This window comes from Ochotona princeps, chromosome 6 (assembly GCF_030435755.1).
Source record: "Ochotona princeps isolate mOchPri1 chromosome 6, mOchPri1.hap1, whole genome shotgun sequence".
In the NCBI taxonomy this organism is placed as follows: Eukaryota; Metazoa; Chordata; class Mammalia; order Lagomorpha; family Ochotonidae; genus Ochotona; species Ochotona princeps.
In genome coordinates, this window is record NC_080837.1 from 57,761,741 (window position 1) to 57,780,629 (window position 18,889).

Here is an 18,889-nt window from a genome sequence, read left to right on the forward strand (position 1 = left end):
AGACAGCCCTCCCTGAAACTCAAGGGTGCTCTCTACCTGCCCTAAGCAGGGTGTGTCCCCGAAGTCCTGCCCAGTCAGCCACCATCGACTCAGCCTCGGTTTTCCCAGAAGCAGGTGTTGAAGGAGGACAGGGATAGCAGAAGCCATCAGGTCTCCAAAACAAACCCTGCTTGTAGATGATGTTGTACCCTGATTTTGGAGAACAGTTGCCATAAATGCTAAATCAATGAAACTTGAAAGGAACACTGTGGCAGAGTCGGCTAGTTCAACTCTGACCTGTTTCTGTTCACACACTGCTAAGTTTTACTTTGTTTCTCATACTGGAAAATTTCTGTCTGGACAACAAATATCCCAGCTCTTCCCTTCCCCCAACCCACATCCATTATCTCCTGATACTCGAGAAACCCAGTTCTGGTCTATCCCGGCTTACAAGGTTTGGGTATCCTGAGCCTAAGAGTTTAGAGTCTCACCTCCCTCCCCCCTCCGCCCCCAGGTGGGGGGGTGGTCATGTGCTCTATGCCTGGGCCCACCTCCCAGGCATAAAGGGTTCCTGTTATTTATGCAAGTGCACCCTTCCTCAGGCTGGCCAGACAATGCCTGTGTCTTTCCCCCCCTTTGGGCAATGGGACCCATCCGGCTCAGCTCACTCCACCACAGACAAATGGCCTTCCTTGGTCTTTCAACTGCACTTCCCACACAACCATGTGACACAGGGATGGGATTTCCAGGTACTTCTTTTTGTTTGAATGCGATGTGTTTTGCTGATAATCCCAGAGTTTGGCTTGCTGTCAGTAAGCTGTCCTTGCAAAGGTTTTGCAAACCTCTACACCAGTGAAATCATGCTGCAGGAGATGGAGTGAAGAAAATCAGCAAGCTAAAGAGAGGGGAGAAGGACTAAGGACTTGGATTCTGGATTTAAGCAGACCAGCGTTCCCCTCTTCCCAGAACCAGACTAGACCTTGGAAAAGCCCTCCACCTTCCGAGCGTGGTTCTTTCACGAGTTCTGCGAAGGTGGTAACAGTCTCCCCTTCACCAGATTTTTGCCAGGACAAAGGAAACAATGTTAGACAAGACTTCAACTCAGCCCCTGCCACCCAACCCTGAGAATATACCAGCTTCTGCTTTATTTTTAATAAGCTGTCTTTTTCTGCTAGATAACCAGAATGACAAATACACATTGATGAAAGGAGCTAGGTTTTTTTTTCCCTCTGGGTGTCTATTTTCAACAAAGGTGTGTGGACACAGTGAGAAACTCCATGATGTCACCCCATTCAATACACCAAATTTTTTTGTGTGTGAGGAGAAAGGACACTTTAAGAACCTGGCCTTCTACAGGGAAACAGGACCCATGGAAGACAATGAACCGGCTTTCAGACTCTCAATAACTAAGTCTTCCAAGGGTAGAAAGTATCATGAATGAATTAAAAAGCAAGTGTCTAAGTTTATACTGTGGTATTCAATGTAGAAGAACTGCCTTATAAAATGTTTACCATGTTGGGAGAAGGTAAAAGCAAGTCTAGAAAACTATTCTGAAGCAAGTTTGATGAGTAGAACACTGGTCTACAGAGGGAGATGACTGATAAGTCTTCTTAACCCGTCACCAGCTCTCATTCTTAAATATGTATCAAAATCTTATCCTAGAATCTCTCTGGGACTCCCACTCAGGGAAATGACCAGAAAACTAACATAAAGTAATTATCACTATCCCTTTAGGACAAAGAAGTAGCAATTCCCCAGCGATACTATGCAAAATTTTTTGTTGTGCCACAGCCCTTGATGGCCACCCATTGCTGTTTGATGAACAATTTTGTAAGACTGTGATCACAATAACCCACACCCTTCACAAGAGTAGCCTATATGGTAGTGCTGGGAGCAGCAAAAGTCTCGACTGGGTGGCCAACTTTTATTCTGACAAATCCTATGCACCAGATGTGGTCTACTTCCTGAGAATACCATCAAAGCTTGATGCTATGTCCTACAGAAAGGACATTCTTGGGATATTTGTAGTCCCCTGATTATTGCAAGTGAGCATTGGCTAGCATAAAATTTGGTAGACCTTTTCCTACAAAAATGTTTAGGTGGAAAAGAAACTCAGTGAACACCAGCTAATTTTTGTAAAAGCAAGATTGCAGTGATGAACATCATCATGTAAATGGGTTGGCATTGTGACATGGCTGCTTAAATGGCCATCTGCCACGCTGGCATCCCATGCAAGCAACAGTTCTCATTCTGGCTGTTCCACTTTTGAATCAGCTTCCTGATGATGGTCTGAGGAAGGTAGTGAGAAATGACCCACCTGTTTGGAAACCTGCAGCCATGTGGGAGATCTGGGTAGAGATCCTGGGCACTGACGTTGGCCTGGCCCAGTCCCAGCCGCTGCAGCCATTGTGAACCGGCAAATGGAAGATCTCTCTGTCCCTCCCACTTTTTGTAACTCTGACTTTCAAATAAATAAATAAATATTTTGAAAGTAAGAAAAAGATTGACTTCCAAGAGGCCACCATGACCTTAACAACAATAGCATGAATATGCAGTGAGTAGTTCCATTTGTTACTGTACCAGTAGCTTCACCTTTATTCGTATGGCATTACACACCCTATCAATATGTGGATAAAGTTTTTGAACTTACTGCACCGCATTCTTCTCCTTTAGAAAGTTTAAATAAGACTGTTTCAGAAAGGTGTAATTAGAAAGAAAAGATTTAGCTCGGTGGCTAAATCCTCGCCATACATGCCTGGGTTCCATATGGGCACTGGTTCGTGTCTTGGCTACTCCATTTCCCATCCAGCTTCCCATCCCCAAATTGCTACAACAGCCAGAACTGAGCTGATCTGAAACCAGGAGCCAAGAGCTTCTTCCTGGTCCTCCATGTGGGTTCAAGGACCCAAATACTTGAGCCATCCTCTGCTGCTTTCCCATGCCACAAGCAGGGAGCTGAATGGCAGGTGGAGCAGCCACGGCAAAAATCGTTGCCCATTCGGAATACTGGCTTCACAGGCAGAATCCTAGCCTAGTATACCATTGTGCTGGCCCCCCAAGACAATTCTTTTTTTAAAAAGGGAATTATTTATTTAAATGGCAGAATGACAGAGATAGAGAGAAAGAGAAACACAGTGAGAGATCTTTCTGGTTTACTTCCCTAAATGCTTGCTAACAGCCAGGGCCAGTTCCAGTTGAAGCCAAGAGACAGAAGCTCCATCACGATCTCCCACATGGTGGCAGGAACACAAGTGGATAGGCCACTATGTACTGCCTCACAGAACAAGTAGCTGGTTCTGAAGGATGGAGAAACCAGGACCCGAACTAGGTGTTCCAACAGGGGTGCAGGTGTCCTGCGGAGTGACTTAGCCACCCTGAGCCCAGACACGGCCGTTATGACAAGCTATTTAATTTTGTGGAAAAGTAATCCAAAAACATAATTTCAAAATAAAAAATTCTTAGGTTAGGACAATTGCCTAGAGACACATCACATAAAACTCATACAATGACATACATTGTGGATAATGAGAATACATAAGTAAGATATATGATGGACCAGAACAAGAAAGAATCTGAAAATGAGAACACACAAGAAACTGGGCCAAATGGCTTCACCTGGTGCAAGAGCTGGGATCTTTTGAAGAAATAGTTTGAATAGTTAACTTTTACATGGTCATATGTTTTAAGTTCTTTCAAACTTAAAAAAAGTTCACTTTCAAGGCACGAATTAAATGTTCTTAGCATTGGTGGTGTTTATTTTGCAAATTATCATTTACTATGTACTTGCCTCAAACCAATTTTTGGAAGTTGTTGGATTGTAAATGGTAAGTGGATAAATAAACACGGTAAACCCCGTGAGAAAGCCGGTGGAGTCGGGTGGGCTGAGAGGGATTAGAGCCAAGTATTCTTTGCTCTGAATTTTCCACTCATCCCTTTTTTTATACTCCACATTCTAAACCTCATAGAATCTCTGTAGATTTCATAATTTCAGTTTTACCCAACTCATCCACCTTACAATTATGAATATATGGACATAATTAACTGAATCACTTTGCGAGAGAGAGGAAAAAAAAATATCCTACTTAAGTCTAATTAGATGAATCACGAATGCCTGGAAGAATGCATTTCAATAAGGCATAAAAAAAAACTTTGGATAAAAATTGAATGAAGTTTCCAATTGTGTCTAACCACAGAGAATATTGGTGAGCATTCATTCCATGCAGATTATTAAACTGTATTGATTTAGGATCCCAAACTCTAAATACCATCGTCGCCTCCAGAGACCTGATCACACTTACATGTCACATTCATAAAAAACATGGTGCACTAATTGGGAGTCTCCCGCCATCTGCACACTTGCCTCCCAGCGCACATGAAATGATCAATGGGAAGGCAGGGTCAATCCAGGCAGACTGTGAATGAAATTAAAATAATAAAATGTCTAAACATTTAACTGCAAATAGGAAATCTTTATACCCACCCACACCCTATTCTGTAGCATAAAGCTAAGGCACAATTATTCATATACCTCAAGTAATTTGCAGGCTCCATACAAAATCTCATTTAAAATAAGAAATTGCTATTTCTGCACATTTATTCTACCAAATGCCAGCTAATTGCTGCAATGGCCATTATAAAGAATAATTTTCGCTTAGTGAAAAAAAAAAGGAATGAAGAGAACATTTTCTGGTTTTGTTCCACGGCGAAGGCTCTATTCAGTGAATGCTGAATGCACAGCGTTTCACTGCTACATTTATTATGCTGAGAGGTCAAGTATTACACAGCATCTTGTATTACGCTTTGCATGCTAAGTATTTCACTTCACAAATTGACCCTCCGGTGTACTTACTACATAATGCTTTAAAAACCCAGCTAAAACGCAGGACAATTAGCAATACTTTCACTCCCAGTTAACAATAGGAACACCAATGTAGGTGATTGCATTTACAGTGTAGCTTTCTTCACAAAACATTTTTGACACATTAAGGTACTTCGGAATTGTGCAGTACCAGTCCTCTCTTATGAATGGCTTTCTAGCATTTGCAGAGAGAAACAGTGACTGTATGTTAGAGCTTAATTGAAAAGAATTCAGCCACGGCCTATAAAGCACCAATTAGGGTGATATTATATCATAAAAAGCTGTAATATCCATTTTCAGACTTGTACATCGGCCAATACAAAGTAGGATACAATTAAAAATGTATACAGTTTAAACTCTTGAAACTGTTAAATTTAATTAGGAGTTCAGTATGAGAGAAAAAAAAAAAAAGTGGCTGGGTGGGGGGAGTAGCGGTTGAGATAGGACAGGCTCTGGAGGGCTGGGAGACCCGCAGGCAGCAGCAGCCCGGGACCACCAGAGCAGCGGGTCTGTCCTGAAGCCACGTTTGGTGGTTGGGAGAGTGGGATGTCAGCTTTGCCCCAGCTTCTAGGGTCAGATGCGTATTCACCCCAGTCAGGAAGTGCTGCTTCTCCACATCTGGGAGGGAGGGCAGCACCTGCTCTGAAGGGGAAGAGGCAGCCAGGTACTGACCTGCTCTGGCCCATGCAGATCAAGCACAACTAAAACAACCCCAGCTGCCTTGCTTTTCATGAAGCGAGATGCAGATAATTGTGCAATAAAATGGACATGGCCAGACAGGCATAAGTGTTTTTGCAGGCGTGTCCTGGAACCTAATATTTAAATACTGGAACCTGTATGAAATCCCACTTTGAGGTGACAACGGCAGGTAATATCAGTAAAACAACATGATGGCAGCTCCAAAGCACCGCATGTTTGACTAACTGGAATGCTTCTCCTTACAAATCCCACTGATATCCATTTCAGTCAGCTTTAACATGTTCCCTAGTTGGAGCTTATTTTGAATTCCACTGGGTGAATGAGGACAGCACACTTTGAAACTGCATGTCCTAAGGATTCCTTTCATTTATAAACAGTCTACAATGTTGTTGCTTTTTTTTTAAGGCAGCTGTTAACCTTGAATCTAAAAAAGAGTTTTCATAATCAATAGAATGAAACTAGAAAGCAGTGCATTTTTCCATTGTCATTTAGAGTTATGTATCAGTTTTACATCTTGGAAAATTATCTTTATTAGGTCTGGAAGAAAAGAGTTGTTTTAGTCATTTGTCAATGATCTCAAAGTTTTCCAAGGGGATTTATAAAAAGTGTGTGTTTGAAGAATGCGAGTAGAAAAGTTTTCATTTCTGATTTGAGAAGAGTTGCTCCTGAGGTTACTCCAGATCTTCAAAAAATTAAAATATTAAAAATTCAGGGTCGGCGTTGTGGCAGCCTTTGCCTGTGATGCCAACTGCTTCCCTTCTGATCCAGCTCCCTGCTAATATGCCTGGAAAAGCAGCAGAAGACGGCCCAAGGGATTGGGCCCCTAAATCCCCATCAGAGAGCTGTAAGAAGCCCTGGGCTCCTGTCTTCCACTTGGCACAGCTCCAGCCATTGTGGCCACTTGGGGAGTGAATAGCAGATGGAGGATTTCTCCCTCTGTCTCTCCTTCCGTATCTCTGTTTCTCTGCCTTTGCATTAAATAAATGAATATATATTTGTAAAAAAAAAAATCAAAAAGCTGTGGGGTAAGAATCACATTTGGTATAGCAGTTCAGATGTTCTTGATATACACACACACATTCCAAGTGCCTGAGTTCATGTTCCCGCTCTATTTCTAATTCCAGCATCTTCTTAATGTGTATCACGGCAGGCAGGAGGCAATAGCTCTAGTACCAGGGTCCCAGATCCTGGTTGAGTGCTATCCTTCTGGCTTTCCCCTGGCCAATCCCTGGCAATTGTAGGCCTTTGGGGAGTAAACCAGCAGATGAAAGATATCTCTCTCTCTCTCTCTCTCTCTCTCTCTCTCTCTCTCTCTCTTTCTCTCTCTCCTCTTTCTCTGTCTTCCCCTTTCTGTTGCTCTGTTTTTCAAATAAATAACTATAAAATTTTTTAAAAATTCAGCAACTAGAAAGAGATATCTCATATCTCACTGAGGATCCTAAAACATCCCAGTCTCAAACTCAGTGACTGCAGGAGGCACAGGCATATCTTTGCAGCAATGTCTGTTTTGGTTTCCAAGATTTTGAATTAAATTATGACTTCAGCAAAACAGTGACAGGTGCTACAGAGAGCTTCAGTAAGAGGACCGGAAGTGGGTTTTTTGGTAAAGATTTATTTATTTTTATTACAAAGTCAAACTTACAGAGAGGAGAGATAGAAAGATCTCCAGTCTCCTGGTTCACTCCCCAAGCAGTCACAACATCTGGAGCTGAGTCAATCCAAATCCAGGAGCCAGGAGCTTCTTCTGGGTCTCCCACATGGGTGCAGGATCCCAAGGCTTTGGGCGATTTTCGACTGCTTCTGGATGGGAAGTGGAGCAGGTGGAACATGAACTGGCACCCATATGGGATCCTGGCAGATGCAAGGTGAGGACTTTAGCCAGTAGGCTATTGTGTTGGACCCAAGAAGACAGGAAGTTGTAAAAAGCTGCTTTCTTTCCGTTGGAGATAGAATATGAAGAAGCATATTAGTACCAGGAGGCTCTGCATATGAAAAGTGGGTCAGTTATAGGCAGCAAGGTCATAGTGATGTGAATTGCCTTCTCTTTTCACAAAAATGAAAGCAAAAACTCAAGAGGGATTTCCTAAGATAAGAGTGTGAAGGGTTTTAGGGTGAAGCTATTGCACAGGAATTATACCCTGACCAATCCAGATTGTAGGCCTTTCTCTCCAATCCCTTTTCTGTTACGGTGGGGAAGATTCAGTTTAAGTCCAAAGCTTGTATGAAGATTCTTTCTAGATGAAATGAAATTTTTACAAATGTTTTCCTAGGTTCAGTTTTTGACTAATACTCTTTCTGGAATTTTCACTCTTTAAGGAGACTGAGAATGTTAATTGGCCCTTGTGGTCTGTAGCTGAATTGATCATCAAAATTGCTACTGAGTTATCAAATGCTTTCTTCAAGAAGAGAATATCTCTTCTACTAACTCATGGCTTAGGTAGTAATACTCTGCTTTTCTCTCCATGGTAGCGCTTGTTCTTTGCACGTGTATCTTACTATACCCTATTGCAGAGGAATTCATCAAATTCTCAATCACCGTAAACACCCAGAGACCATCTAACTATACAATCCTGAACCAGGGTGAAATAAAGCTTGTCCAAGTGAGTGAGTGGTGGAGGCAGAAGTTGGGGACCAGGATGGGACAGGTGGGCAATGGGGTGGACCTCTGTAAGGCACGACTATGAAATTGCTCAGCTGCACAACTGCTGGTCATGAAGAGGTGATTTTAGAGCAGTATGGGGAGGCCTGTACAACAGACAGGAAAGGAAGTCTAGTTTAGAGCTTAGACTTCCTGCACAACAGACAGGAAGCCTAGAAGCCACTCAAGAAATGACAGACACATTTAGCAATATCCACATATATGTATCTCAAATACTTTAAGGCAAATGGAAAATACAGAAAAAATATTTTAACACAGATTTAAAAATGGAAGATCAATATGCAAGCTCTTTCAAGAAAAACTCAAAAAAGAAAGCAATGAAATTGGCTGAGAAGCAAAACCAGGTGGCCTAAAAATTCATGAAGACATTTAAACTCAATAGTAAAGGAAATGGAAAGTAAATAGACACTAAGAGTTAAGCCCATTAGTTTGGCAAAAATGCAAGAAGACTAGAACCCATTTGGTTGTGAATTCAGAAAATGGCCTCCTTACTGTTGCTGGTGGAAACGAGAATTGTTATCACCCTTTTTTTTTCAAAAACAATCTGGCCACATTTATTAAAATTCAATATCCAAATAACTCTGATTCAGAATTCACCCATTTGGAAACTACTCACCAAAATAAAAGCCTCAGTACACAGGAATATGTGTCCAACGGAGTTGTCACAACCCTGTTCAATGTAGCAGCAATTGGAACAAAGTAGATCATGGTACATCCACGTCATCAAAGATGCAAAAACTTGACAAAGTTCTCCTGATAAACACCCCCTGCTTGGTAATGTATAGATACGCTTATCTGAGATTAGATAGCAGTGAGTTCAAAATATCCAAAGATACATGCTGATCAGATAAGACCACAGTAGAGGTGAGGCAGCAGTAAAGTAGAAGGGGAGGGAGGGAGCTTACCAAAAGGAAAACAAGAGAAAGTTGGTCTGCACCAAAAAAATCCAACGTGTACATTCTTATCACATTGATTCACCAATGTAAAGATTTATCGATGGAGTTTGTACATAATGCAAATCTGATTATTTAAAAAAAAAATAAATAACCCACAGTGACATCACTTAGGTTTCAGAGTAAGGGAGGTCAATCACTTTTCCCACCGGACTCTAAGGGGCGCTAGTGCTGTTAGCTGCTGGCAGCTGTCTTTCCAGCAGAAGAAACCCTCAGGATGGCAGGTGAAGCATACTCAGGGTCACTGACAGACAGTACTGTGGTTGGCTTTCCAAAGTATGTGGACCTGCAAACCCACTCTACTATTGCTCGTCAGGTTTTTGCAAGATAACCTCCAACTTGCTGTTACCCACACAGACTGACAGCCATTCCAGCTGGCACAGTCTCCAAGTGGGGTAAGAGCTGGATTATAGTTTTTTTTAACCTAGTCATTTTAATAACAATGGTTTAATTTGGAATTTCTTCTAACTGGTAGGTCTGGCCAGCTTATCTGGGCAAAGGTTTGTAGTGGAAATTGGCATGCATTCTGGACCCTTTGTAGAAACAAAAGCCATTGTTTCCCAGCAAAGTGGACAAAGCTGTTGAGCCTGATGGCAGCCTCCAAGTTCTTCATAATTCATAGTGGACTTGTTACAGCTCCTACGGTGCTAGTTTCTTAAATAGCTTCCATATCGCTGTGAAACACAGCCCTTTGTCAAAGAAAACAATTATCCCAAACCAAAAAACTTGCTTTCATAGTGCAGAAATTTGCACATCTCTCAAATCTGCTCACCAGTTGAGAGCCATGGAGAAGCCATGACAGGGATCGTAAACAGCTCAGCCCCGTGGTGGGCCCCTCACTGTTACCTGTAAGTTTCACAGCCACACTGCTAAGAAAAGGTACAGGTGACCAAGTCTAGTGTCGAGCCCCACCGCGCATGATGTATAACCTGAGGCAGGTTCTCTTGACTCTCCATTACCAGCGTCATCTCTCATTCTCCTGCATACAGTCTCAGAGAACCCCCTTCTGTTGCTTAACAGAAAACATTTGTAATTATATGCTGTGTTCATTTTGGACAGATAAAAAAAAATACTGTAACAACAACCCCTAAGTACAACGGTTGGTACCTACCCAAAGTCAACAAAAACATACTGATTTAATGTATCAATGACTATCTAAATAGGGCCTCAAATTATTTCCCCATTCAGTATATGGCTCTAAATGCATGAAGCTTTGAATTTTAAAGTTAAGTCATAATTCTGACCCTTTGTCTAAACATTTAGTAGATCGTCTGAGTGTGGTTCCATTCTGCACAGTTATTCTGAAAAGAAAACCACTGGAGCCATTCGTTCCAGTCACGTGGAAGAGAAGGGCTCTGCTAATTGATGCTCCATTTGTCACTTTGCTTCTTCATAGAACAATTAGGTGATGTAGGTATTTGTTATGAGTTCTAGAAGAATCTCAACCACTCTTGCTGCTTTTTGAAATGAAATCCCAAGAATAATCAAAGCATAGATGGAAAAGAATTGCACAGTCTAATGATTTTCAGTTTGTGTTTTGCTGGTGAAATCCGAGTTTTCATAAGGAAATCTTACATAGAAGCTCAGTATTTTTGTAACTAAATGTGTATCTGTCTATAGATAAAGATTAGAGGGAAGGAAGTAAGGAGGGCAGGAAGGCAGGAAGGAAGAGAGGAAGGAAGGAAAAAAGGGAGGAAAGAAAGGAGAGAAGGAGGAAGGGAGGGAGGAGAGGAAACAAGTGCCCTGCCCAAAGTGAAGAAGGCCCAACAGAGGTCTCCCCCAGGGCTGTGCCTCCACTTCACACTGGACTTCTGCTCAGCCAGTGCCTGCCTCCTCCACCTGCCCAACCGTGCCCCTGATTGTCTACAAATAGTTAGAAAGTCAAGAATTTGAATGACTATCTTATTGTAAAATTGAGGAAACCAAAACTTAGAGGCCTATCCTTTTTTAATAATCCAAAACCTTTTGCCAAAAGGAAAACACTCTCCTGTTTGTTAGTATATTACTCTGTGTCACCTTCCCCAAGGAATCTTATATAAGCCACTCTTCTATTTTGCAATTAAGCCAGCATAATTTAATTTTGCTTATACAACTTTATTTCAAAAACAATTTTTGGGAATACAAAAATTTTATGAGCAATATTTTCCTGTTACAAACAATAGATGCATTTTTTAAATGAAAATAATGTTAACCTTTATGGTGTCTGAATCTTACTGATTTAAGTTTATTATAAAGATACAGGGATGAATTAAAAGAGGACATTATTAACATTGTCAAATGAAACAAATATTACCTTATCCAAATGAAGAGGAGGTAGATGTGGTTACTCAACACAAAGCAAACATGATGTTTGTCAAAGAGCAGACATGCAGTTATTGATCTGAAATTGGCACGATGACAAACTACTCTGCAATTCTTCCTCTTCCCAATTAAGATGTCTCTCTTGAACTGATTGAAAGCTGTTTGATAAGTATACTTTTTTTCAAGAAGGTATGCTCAGTTGGGGGTCTTTTTATTAACCTAAAATTCTATCATTAGCTTTGACTAGCACCAGCTGCTATATAAATGCTGTGTTGCTGTAGACCTCCAATGGTATTCCAAATATTGCAGGTGAATCTCTGACTTCAAAATCCTTAATCATGCGGTATGAATAATTAATATCTGATAAATGCAAAATAGAAAGGACTCATTAGAAGGCATGGTACTAGGCTCACAATCCTCCCTCACCTCCTTATAACACTGAGGCAAACAGGAGTCAGTGGTTACAAAATATTTCTAAATTTCTCAACTTCTCAATTTGATCAAAAATAGGAAAGGTAGGGTACCAATGAAATGCTTCAGTTTTATAGCTTTTTATAGTGTTAGACTCTGATACAGTCTAACTAATGCTCAATCATTTGTTAAACTTCCAGATAATTTTCCAATTGTTTGGTGCTCATAACCGCTACAATTGTTTTCCCCTATAAATAGTTTACTGCCCTTCACTTATAACAAGAATCAGAAGCTTTTCTATTCATGTGTCTAATATTATTTCTATGCAATATTTCATAAAACATGCAGCACGAAAGAGTTACAGGAAAATTACTTAAAATGTTGAATTTACAAATACATCCACCTTATATACCAGGTATCTCAATTAGGAGTTTTTTCTGAATGTATTTTGTGTGTTTCAGGAGATGTATTCTAAACCACAGTAAACTTGAATCCATGAAATAAGGAAACATATTAAAATAAAACATGCCATGATAGCAAAGTGGCCAATGGCAAAATATTCTAAAAGTTAATTTATAAGCCTCAGTTTCCTTTATCTCTAAAATGAAGATACTATTAGTATCAAGCTTGTGAGTTTATGTCAAGCACAAAGAAAATGCATCTGTTGTATTTAGCATAGCACAGTGTATCTGTTTTCAATTTTCTGTATGACAGATTACCACCTGCCAGGTTTCCACAACTCAATGCTTGAATCAGCTTAGGATCTCGAAAGGCTGCAGTGAAGGTGTTGCCTGGGCTGTGTTCAGATCTGGAGTCTCAACTGAGAAAGAAGCTTGCTTGGTTTCTTGGCAGAACTCATTCCCTGGGTGGCTCTGTGACAAAGGATACAGGCTTCTTGCTGGCTGTTGATTGAAGTCTTCCTGAAGTTTTAAAAAAATATGGATTCTCCCTTTAACCCATCAAGTCAGCAGAGCTGAGCCTGCCAACAAGGCAATCTTACACTATGAAAAACATGCACAGAGGAGCAGCCCATCATTTTTACCACTTTCTGTGGGATTTAAATAAATCACACCCTGTCCACTCTCGGATGTGAACCCCAGGATAAAGGGATCTCTGGGGACTATGGTAGACTGTGTGCCAAATACAGTCCATGAATGAAGAAGCGAATGTGTCAGTGGATGAGTAAGTGAATCAGTGAACTTGAGGGTGAATGGGGTAAGCCATACCTTGCTCCTTTGAACGACAGATGTAATGGCGTAAGCCACAAACAGATACTTTAAACAACAAAAACCATGAAAATACAGGATAAGCAGGTGGAAAATGAGTCACCCAACATGAAACTTCATGTTTCAGTTTCCTGAAAATAGTGTTTTGAAGAGTTGTGGGGCTGAACTTTGTGATCCAAAGAATGTCAGAGTAAGATTGCAAAGATGGTGGAGAATGGAACCCTAAAGGAGGATTAAGATTTTTAGCTGCAGGGTTGGCGCAATGGCTTAATGGCTAAATCCTCACCACACACGCAATTCCATGTGCATGCTGACTCGTGTCCTGGCTGCTCCACTTCCCATCCAGCTCCCTGCTTGTGGCCTGGGAGAGCAATAGAGGATGACCCAAAGCTTTGGGACCCTGCACCCACATGGGAGACTAGAAAAAAGGCCCTAGCTCCTAGCTTTGGATAATCTAAGCTCTGGCCATTGCAACCACTTGAAGAGCCAACCAGTGGATGGAAGATCTGTGTCTCCCCTTCCTTCCATAAATCTTATCTGCCTTTTCAATAAAAATAAATCTTTTTTAAAAAGATTTTTTCTTGCACTTTAAAGTATCATTTTCCCACAGAGCAAAAGGAGAAACTAGAAATGAAACAAAATGGTCAAATATAGTTCCATATGTTTTTAGCTTCTAAGCAACAGAAAATTTTAATAAATAATCAAAAATTCAGTGTACGTGGAAAATATAGGTGGTTATTGTCTCCAAGCATATAAAGACTTGTTCCAACATGCATATAAACACAACCGATATCCTCAAGAAATAAATAGGCAAAGGAAATCATGACAAGATTCATGCATGGAAAAGCAAGAATAGTCAAATTTTCAAAGTGGCTAAATCTAATATGGATCAGGAAGAAGCTTACTTTAAGATGAGAGAATAAGCAATAAAATAAATTACATTAGTATTATTCACCAAACACCTGGCATAATTTGTAAGTCACCCTGGGCAGACAGATATTTGGTGATAATTAACACTCCGTCAGCAGGAAGAGAGCTGCTGTAGATGACTGAAGTCTCCACAGAGTAAAAGAAAAATATCACTTTTAGATCATAGGTTTATAGTAACATGAATCTAACATAGCAGGGGAAATCTATTCAGATTCCTTTCAAATTTACATCTACTACTCCAGTAGCTGGAACACAAGCAGACACAGATCAGACTCGGGCAGAATGAGAAAACCAGACAGACAGCCTGGCTAAACCGCTGGAGGAGGATCTGCCCAAGCGTGAAGCCTGTTTATCTACTTTCACGAGTGTTCTCACGGTCCCGTCTTGCCTTTGGAGGACCCCTGCTTGGTGACTGTGTGTGGTATGCAGCAAGGCCAGCACAGTCTCTGGACTCAGCACAGGAGCAGTGACGCCCATGGGTCCTGTGCCTTTCGCTTTGTGTTGGACTCATTCAAACCCAGTTAGCATTGATGCCAGTGATGACCTGCATGATATGTTTGTCTACATGTGTCCTCAGATTACAAGGCATAGATCACAGCAAGTCTGCTGTCATGGCCCGGGAGGGGAAAGCTAATGTTTAAAGGAGTAACAGTGACCACTCACAAAGCATGTGCTGTTGTCATTACTGCTACTTAAATCTTTGACGGGAATGAAGCAGGAAAGAATGGGTTTGTCCCTAGGATCTGGGTGGGCTCTCCTTGCTGTCAGGGAAGAGTGTCACCACACACCCCTGTGGTAGTAGGAGCACAACCCAGCCAGAGGAGCACAGGAGCTGAAGATGACAGTGACATCACAATCAGAGGTCTGACAGGCCTGGGGTTTCTGAACACAACTCCAGGCTGACAAACAACAGGAAACCTGGGAAGCCCTTCACACCAGGGCCACCCACCACCCCCACTGTCAAGAGGTGGCATTCCTCTGAGACCTGTCAAAGGGACAGGGTATGGAGAAGTGGGGAAGGGTGGACAACAGGGTGACATGGGAAAGGTGAAAGGAAATAGGGAAGGAAGCTACAGAACTGAGCCCAGGCCATTTGCCATACCTTTCTGAGAACAGCCGCTTGGTATTATCTTCTGGAAGAAAGAAGGAAATGAGTTACGAAAGAGACATTCAGCAGGAATGAGCAGATCACACATCTATTCCTAACACTTGGCCCAGATGAAAGCTGAATGTCCCCTACTGGTCCCCACTAGTCTCCTTTGTTCCACGTTCACATAATAAACGGCTTTCTTCCTTTAGATATGTCTATGCCGAACTCATTTGCAGATCCAGCCACAGGGGTAGTTTCATGAACTCTTGACTGCATTTGGTAAGTCTTCAGCATGCATACCCACATCTAAATGTCTTCTTTGCATTACAAACTTTGTCCAAACTGTGTTCAGACCTAGAAACAAATAGATGATTCATATTTTAAAGATGAAGATGATCTACTTAGAAAATGCAAAACAAAAATGAGACTCATAAAGCTGTTCTTTTTGTTATACTATCAATGAGAAATGAAAAGTTAAAACCTTGCTGATGAGAAAACAGCCTCACTTCCTGTTCTTCGTGTGAAACTAGTTTTCTGACTCCTGTTAAAATGTTTGCCAGTGCAATCCTAGCCTAGTATCACAGTATGAGGAGAAAATCAGCAGTGTAAGCAAAGATTTCTGTAAGCACGTGAGCACCTGAATGTCTGATTGTGGAAAAAAAGCTAAATAGAACTTGGTACATCTGTCCGATGGAACATTTAGCTATTATCAACAAAATGCTTTCATCAAAATAGCAAGCGAAAAAACCCCACGTGATATGATTTCAGCTATGTTTTTCTAAAGCACAAAAAAAAAAATAGAAAGAAATGTAACAAAATGCTAAGAAAAAAATGAAGAATGAGGAATCCTAATGGGTTGTGAAAAATTGGCTGTGAGGTGAGCAGTGAGGACGTGGCAGATGTCAATTGGAACTAAGTATAAAAGAAGGCCCGGTTTTTGAAGACTTGTGCAAGCAACGGGCCACAACAGCTAACGCTATTATACATAACTATTCGTAATAATGAAAGACAAGCGTTGGCCCAAGGGTGTTGGGAGAAGAGCGCCACTTTTCATGATAAACAGAAGCCTCTTAGCGTGGCTTAGCTAAGACATTTTGAGTGACATGTGAGTGACGGGATGGCTCAGGTGTGCTTAGGAGCCCATGGTCTCTGTGGAACAGCTGGATGACATTGAAGCTAAGAGTAAGAATTCGAGAAATGGGATGCACAATGCAGGCATTATGGACATGTATGGAAAGAGGAAATGGGCTGCTCCTTAGGCATCTTCACATGGGATTCTGGTGCTGGCAGGGTAGAGGATTAATCTACTACGCCATGGCACTGGTCCCTCTAGGGATTTCTAAACTCAGAAGCACATCCAGAAATGCAGGATAATGTTCTAAAGCCACCATTGTGCAGTCGAAATATTTGCATTAACTTGTGAGAAAGAGAACAGAAAGAACTAAGATGCCACGTACCTGCTGTGTGCTTGATGCTTTCTGCGACTTTACTCACCAACCCCCTCACCACGGTGTTCCATGCAAATATAGATTTGTCCACTTAACCTCCTCCTTATTCCCTCTCTTGTGAGTACAACCTTCTCTACTGACTTAAATATGCTCTTCGTCCCATAGTCTCTTCCAAGCTGGTACATCCTCCCCTTCAAATTCCCAGAGGCCATTTTCTGGCTTCTTGGTTCTGTTGAGAACCACTGTGTCCTGCATGTGCAGCAATTTATACTGAGAACTGGAATGGTAGGAGTCCCCTCTGCCCTTCAGAGCTCCACTGTGCCTTTACCTCTGTGGGAACTCTTGCACAGGAACCAGGTCATTTGTCCCTGTGCTGGACCCTGCCACCACACCCAGGAGCCCACTGCTCCCAGCAGGGCTCTAACAAATACCATCTGGTTATGGGTCATCCTTCTCTTGCTTGGTCCCCCTTCCAATACTCCCTTGGAAAAGGGATGGGAGTTGTGAGTTTTAAAGGTAGACACTTAAAACCTAGAGCTGGGACCCTCTCCCCTTACTTTCAAGACCAAGGGTAAGAAGTGTTAGTGGGGGGCAGGGGAAAAGCTATTTGAGATCCTGAAGGATGATTCTTGGAAACTGTTGACCAAGATTTTTGGCAATCACGTGTGTTCTGAACTTTTCTTGGGGAAGAGTGGTGTTTTATTCAGAAATTCAGGGAGTGAAGAAAGGAAATAAAGAGGGCATGAGCAATTTGACTTTTCAAATATGAACGTTTATCCTTGTCCTCTGTTTGCAGTGGGATTTACTCAGCCTGCTGTGTGAAGTTTTCTTGGAGATACACCTGCTGGGTGACACCTCATGCAAACCAACGATTGTAGGCCACTGTGGGGGACTCTGTCAGAGTGGATGAACTCTGCTTCTTCCCTCCTCCCTGCCACTCCCAGGGCTTGCAGCTCACAGTAGAGGATGCATAGCACCCTTGGTCTCTAGGAGTGACTGTTGTGTTCTCTTTGATGCAGGTCCACATTCTTGGGTTTTCCATAATATATGTTTACCAATACTGGTTATGTAGTTAGAAACAAAATCAAATTAAAAGAGGATAAATACTCCTCCATCCAAGCTGGCACCCAGCGCTCTGGTGGGCCTAGCCAAGCAGCCTTGGCCAGTACTGGCCCAGAGCTCCCTCTGCCCTTCCCCTTGACTGTGGATGCAAGTGCTAAAAGGCAGCAGATAGACACCTGGCTCAGTCTCTGGTCTCTTGCTCCCCTGTTTCACCACTAGGCAAATGCATATACTCACCCGTAGAGCTTGCTTTCTGTAGTGAGAACTCCGCTTGTGATGTTAGTAATTAATAATAATAAATGTATCTGAGAACACTTTGTTAATGACTTTCTAAAATGAATAAGCTGGATGTTAACATGGACTCCAAAATTCAGGCTTTTGACATAATGTTTTGACATAGTGTCCCCCTCTGTCATCCATTTCTTCGGTGATCGTAAATAAAATACTCTACTCTGAACATTCCATTTATAGACACAAAATCTTTTGGTAAGCTGTTTTCTAGAAGTATAAAGTTTGAAATTATTCAGGGCATATTTTTCAAGCCATGAGAGAACAACATTATGTTTTCTTTTTAAATTTTTATTTTATTAATTTGAATGGCAGAGAAAAAGAGACAGAGAGGGACAGATGGACAGATAAGTGGTGCCCACCCAGCTGCTGGTTCACTCTCTGACTGCCCACAGATTATCTCTGATTACTGACTTCCTGTAAAATGTTTCTATCTTGGGCCCGGCGGCGTGGCCTAGCGGCTAAAGTCCTCGCCTTGAACGCCCCGGGATCCCATATGGGCGCCAGTTCTGGTCCCAGCGGCTCCACTTCCCATCCAGCTTCCTGCTTGTGGCCTGGGAAAGCAGTCAAGAATGGCCCAATGCATTGGGACCTTGCACCCACGTGGGAGACCTGGAAGAGGCTCCTGGTTCCCGGCTTCGGATCCGCCCGCATCGCCCGTTGCGGCTCAGCTGGGGAGTGAATCATCAGACAGAAGATCTTCCTCTCTGTCTCTCCTCCTCTGTGTATATCTGGCTGTAATAAAATGAATAAATCTTTAAAAAAATGTTTCTATCTTGACCATTATCTTCATCATCCCAAGAGTCTCAGAAGCTGAGCAACTTACCTAGGCTCTCACAGTGAGTGCAGGCAAGAGTCAGGGCATTGATCTCAAATTTGCCAGGTTTACATTTTAAAAAAGAAAGATTGATTTATTTCTTCAACAGAAAGGTAGAGCATGTGTGTGAGAGAGAGCAAGAGCGAGGCCTTCTGTCCACTGGTTCAC

The 18,889-nt window shown here is 41.9% G+C and overlaps 1 long non-coding RNA gene across 1 annotated transcript; it reads right to left on the reverse strand.

Moving 5' to 3' along the window:
* Window positions 1-11,639: 11,639 nt before the first annotated feature.
* On the reverse strand, window positions 11,640-14,775 carry LOC105941808 (uncharacterized). Its single transcript, XR_009245551.1, has 3 exons — window positions 14,680-14,775; window positions 12,580-12,780; window positions 11,640-11,809 (listed from the first exon to the last, which is right to left on the reverse strand). It is a non-coding gene; the product is annotated as an uncharacterized LOC105941808 (long non-coding RNA).
* Between the last annotated feature and the right edge of the window lie 4,114 nt (window positions 14,776-18,889).